This window comes from Ammospiza caudacuta, chromosome 17 (genome assembly GCF_027887145.1).
Source record: "Ammospiza caudacuta isolate bAmmCau1 chromosome 17, bAmmCau1.pri, whole genome shotgun sequence".
Taxonomy (NCBI): domain Eukaryota; kingdom Metazoa; phylum Chordata; class Aves; order Passeriformes; family Passerellidae; genus Ammospiza; species Ammospiza caudacuta.
Window position 1 is genome coordinate 11,591,651 of NC_080609.1, and position 5,741 is coordinate 11,597,391.

Below are 5,741 nucleotides of genomic sequence, written 5' to 3' on the forward strand. Positions count from 1 at the left end.
CTGGGTGCTGCTTAAGGTGCCATAAATCAAGGCAGGACAGCAATCTGCCAGCATCTTCTGACTCCTCATGCACACAAAAATGAGAAATGAGAGCTAAAGCTGTAAGCAAAATGTGAGGAATGCAGCTGAGGGAGCTGGGGGAAAGGAACAACCCAAAAATGACAGAGGCAAGCTGATGGCCAAATCCATTCTTGTGAACACCAACACCTAAGGAGCAGCACTTACTGCTGTGATCAGTCTGAGCTTTGGAGATGGAGGACAAATTGATTGTAAACTAAGCAAATCAGGCTATCCAAAACTGCAAAGTGCTTTCCTTGTAGCTTTTCCTGGTAGTCCTTCACCATAACAAATTTATGCACCAGGAGTCATTGCCACAGGCAGCATTTATAAATAGCAATGATAAAAAGCATTTCTGGTTTATCCATTGAGTGAAGTTTGCATTGTTTTCTAGATCAAATCAGAACCCTTTCTGCTGATTTTTAAGCAACTTTTTCCTAACCAGTGAAGTCAGTGAGAGTTTCACAGATGTAGAATTTAGGTGCATTATCTTCTTTCACCGCTCCATTTACAGATGAATGGTCTCTCTGACATTCCCATGGCTTTCTTAGTTATAAGCTTTAATAATTTATTATTATTGTTTATCTTTTCCCTCTATTTCTAGGTGTTTGCTTCACTGATTTGCACTGGATTTCCATATTTAATGGTTGTGGTTTTTGCCTGAATAAACACCAACATTCATTATTTATAACTTGAGGCATCTATAGCCAACTCTTTTCATTGTAATTAGGGCTTTTTTTAAGTGCTGGAAGTGAACTTTAGTTTCTAATTTTGCAGCAAGTTTTCTTATGGTGATGGTGCCTTTACTTTGTGACATGTCTGGTGGACTGAAACCAGACAGGAGCTTGAGTGATAATCCCTGGAAGTGCTCCAGGCCAGGTTGGATGGCACTTTAGGAACCTGGTCTGGGGGAATGTGGTCTAGGGATGTTGGAATGAGATCATCTTGGACATCCCTTCCAACCCAAACCATTCTAGGATTCTGTAGTTCCTGTGAAATCACTTACTCCTCCTTAAATTTATCGGGAGGGATTGTAAACGTTGTTGGCACCCCCTTGTCTGGTGTAAGAAATAATCCAATTTCATTGATTCAGCACCCACAGATCCTCCTGACTCCAGCTGTTATCTTGGCTCTTGCACTGAACCTGAGGTTTTGAATTTCCAGCACTGCTCAAACACCAGAGTTTGTGTGGGGTTTTCTCCTGATTCCTTGCTGTCCTGAAGGCTCCAGCAGCTCCTCAGAGCAGGGCAAACCACAGGAGCCACCAGGAGTCCTCAGGTTTGATGCAGGAGGTGGAAGGAAGCTCTTCTTTCAGGAGAAGCTCAGATAAGGTTACAAAATGTGTCATGACTCATGTTTCAGTGATAGCCAAGCACTGGAACAGGCTGTGCAGGGCAGTGGCTGAGTCACCATCCCTGGAGGGATTTAATGATGAGGTTCTGAGGGACATGATTTACTGGTGGACTTGGCAGTGCTGCATTAATGGCTGGGCTCAATGATCTCAGAGGTCTTTTCCAACCTAAACATTCCTGTGATTCTATAGCTCTAGTGGAAAAATTGGTTTTGTGCTGTTCAGGATGTGCGGTCCCCACAGTTCATTTTTTTACCTATTAAAGAGGCAATGGCAGAGCCATCCCATGAAGCCTGAAATTAGGAATGTTTTCCTGTTACAGGACCCAGTCTAGTGAAGTTAATGGAAACCTTCCCAGCTGTTTCAATTTTCTTTGGATCCAGACTACAGCAGCTGCAGAGATACAGAGCTGCTCACCTGAGCTTCTGAGAAATGCCCTGAAAACAGGGATGTTAAAAAATTTATTTGACCTGGTGGTGGTATATGTGGTTCCTACTTAAAGAGTAATGCCATAGTTGTTTACCTGAGTTTCAGTTTGCAGTGGGAGAAAATAGATATTCCCTACCAAGGAGGGAGGGTAAGAAGTCAAAAGAAAAATATGGACAACACGAGTCTGTGCAGTCTCCAAACCAGTTGGCAGGCTGCTGCATATTTATGACAACATCTCACATCCTCACCCTTATTAGACATCCTACCTCAAGCCTGTGATGGTTGATTAGCATTTTGAGAGGTTCAGACACTATTTTTACCAGGTCTCCACACTTTGCACCCCAGACTGAATGATTCCAACAAGGAATGCTGGCAATTTGCAGGGATGCTGCCTGTCTGACAGCATCCCACAGCAGCCTGAGAGAGCTTCACAGTCCCCTCTGGTGCTAGGGATGGTGGTGAGCTGGCTGTTTAGACTCTGCTTCAGCCAGACAACAAGCTTCTTATTCATTCATCAGCCTTCAGGCCCCTTTGCAGCAATTCAACTAAACCAGCACAACATGGAGCTGTGGTTGTCTGTGCTGCTTGGCCATCTGAGCAAACCTGTAGGGACAGTGATGTCCCACTGCCACAAAGGCTATGGAAGATGCCCAGGATAATCCAGAACCTAAATAAGTTTAAAATTTACATAAAACAAGGCAACATGCTTAAATAGGAGCGCTATTTAAATGAAGTCAGCAATGCACCAGTGCATCAGTGAGTTTTAAAGAGCAGCTCCTCCTTCCACAGCTTCACCAGCACGCCTGGCACAGCCTGCTCCCCTGTTCCCAGGCACAGCTTTGGCTGGGACTGCAGTCAATAGAAGGGCCCCAGCAATTATTCTGGTTGTGAATCACACCTTCTCACCAACGTCACCGGGAGGAAAATACCCTCTCTGTCAACCTGTTAGCAAGACTGGTGCTACAAGCACGTCAAAACCCAGGAGCTGGTGATACTTTTTCTGGAAATCACCTCTAAATCACAGCATTCAGAGGTGTTGGTGCACATCCTGCAGCTGTGGAGCAGGTCTGTGGGAGCTCCATGGGTCACCTACCATGGAGTTACCTCCACAGGAATATCCTGTAGGTGCTCTCCTGATGGGTTTCTGGCATCTGAATTACTCTGGGAAATAATGTATTTTTAGAACTATATCCTCTGAGTCATTAAAAGGGGAAATAAAAGCTCATTATTTGGTTCACTTGAGCAAGAAAAGTTGCTTTCCTTTGAGGGGAGGATCATGCCTGAGCTCTGGATGCATCCTGGAGTGGAGGCTGCTGTGGGCTGTCCATGTCCACCCCTGTGCTTTGGACTTTGCTCATCTATGAAACCATGACATGGCAAAACATATTTGAAAATAGAGCTAAGGGCCCCTTCCCTTGCTGCAGCATGGATCTGGGGATGACTGGATAAACTCCCTCCCTGCATTTCTCAAAGCATCTGTCCAAAACCATTTTCTCTCTCTCTCTCTTTCAGGGAATCTAATTCAGGGAGCTGCATTTTCTTCTTTCTCTGCAACATGTTCTAATTTATAGGATGAGACTTGTGATAATTGAGTTCAGAGCTGAATGCTGAGCCTTCCCCATAGCCCCTGGGGTTTTCCTGGGAACAAGATGGATTGCCCAGTGTGCTTCACGCAAAAGAAATAATGAATGAATAAATAAATCCATGAATAACAGCATGGCTCATTTTGCCTATATCTTAGCAAGAGAGAAAGCTAATTCTTTAAGTATCAGGAATGTGCTCATTATGCAAAAATGACAGAGCAGATGCACATATTCAAAATAAGTATATTAAAAATCTCATTTTAGCTCCTGTAGGACAAGTGCAATTGCAAAATTGGGTACAATTATATTTCTCTTCCCACCTATGGTGTGTTCTCTATTGAATATGTATTTATTTGAGCTGGTTGCATCTAGAAGCATGGAGTTTCCTGTGACTGAAAAAAGCAAATTATTATCACTACCAGCTTGTGATACTTTACATCAGAGCCTGGCTCCAAGGTTGTCTGAAGTGACTACAAAGGCTCTTTTTGAGTCCAGCTGGCTTTGCATGCAGGCAAGGGCTGCTCTCTTGTGCAGCCATGCCAGACATGTGTTAATAGCCACACAAAGGAGGATGCAATGCAAGTGGGGCTGTTCATCATAACTACCATTTAATCCAAATAAAATGATGAACTGATAATTGGATGTCCTTGCCATGGCTGCCCAGAGCCAGAGCCCTGGGCAGGGTCCCTTTCATACACCCAAATAAATCAGACAAGGAGTCTGCTGTGGGCAAAGAGATTAATCTTTGGCATGGGCACGAACAATAGTGGAAGTAAGTGTTGCTCATGAGCCCATTGCTCTGTGTCTGACTGCAGAAATATGCTTGGTGCTTGCCAATGAAAGGAGCCGTTCTTTCCTGCCCTTACAGTGGCATTAAATATTGTCTTTAAAGATCCTGCATGCCCAGATTTATGAACAGGCTCTGGTGGGGAAAACCTGACTGGGTCCAAGGCAGCTGCTTTCATAATGTACACACTTCCAATTCAGCAACATAAAACAGAGGTGGAGGTATAAAACCAAACCCAAACAAGGACAGGGACTTTGGGAAGAGACCTGGAGAACGGACCCACCCAGGCAAGGAAGATGGACAAAGTCTTCCATGGGAATTCAGCTGCAGGAGTTATCCCACAGTATGTTTTTTCAATTGACAGTAAAGTAGGATTTATCTCCTTAAATGCCAATCCCTACACTATCTGGAAAAGCCTAACCTCTTTTTAAAACTTACAAAAAACAGGGTTTCAAAGACCAAAAGTCAGATGAATGGTAAGGGAAAGAGCTTTTGTTTCACAGGGGAAAAATTAGTAAGAACAAGAAAGTGATGCTGAAAATGCTCATTAACAGAACTCTTTCCTAACATATAACCTTACAATATTTTAACTGAAAATCCTGTTCACTCCTGCCCAGCTGTGGTGCCCTGGCAGTGATGCTGCTGCTGCTGTTGGGGTGTTTGGGGTCCCTCTGGTGCTGCCCTGCACAGGTGACATCTGATCCACATCCAGCCCTGCACTGTGCACTGAGCAAAGCATGGATTTTGTTTGCTGTTTTAATCTGATTTTAACTGATGCCATTACCCTGATCCCCCTGGAGCAGGCGGAGCCTCAGCAGCATCAACCAGGCTGAATCTCCACAGCCCCTTCCTGCCCCTGCTCACCCCAATTCTGCTCTTGCAGACAGCTGAGGGAGCTGCTGCCTGCCCAGTCAAGGTGCTGTGCAATTCATGTCAGCTGAAAATCTGCTTTTCAAGCTTTGGTGAGCCAGGATTAATTGGAGTTTGGCGTTGCAGGTTCCCACTTGGCTCCATTTTGTCAGTCACATATTATGTGTAATCTGAAGCCAGCTATTTTTTTCTCCTATTTCTTTTGCTGGTCCAACAATAATTCTCTTACCTTTTCTCTCTCTCCCTCAAGCAAACAAGTTAATGACCACGTTTGCTGTTAATTATCCCTAAAATAAGTGCTGCTCCATAATTTGAGAGTTGGAATGTCTTTAATTTAATGAGAAGCAAACTTAAAAGAAAAAGAAGCAGACCAAACAAAATGTAGCATTTTGAATAGTACAATATTCAGCATCTGTGTCTCTAATTTTATACCTGGAATGAGTGTTGAAACCAGGGTGATGGGTACCAGTGAGACACTACAGCAAGAATGCTGGTTACTTATGTGAAGAGAAGAATCTCTGTCAGATTATTCTGGGGTTATCATAAATATATCCAGAAATAACAGAGGACAAAATTAGCTGCAATTGTTAACAGAGAACCCTGTGTGGAATAGGAAGGAAAAAACCCAAAAACTGTGCTTCTGGGACTATTTTTATTTCTACAA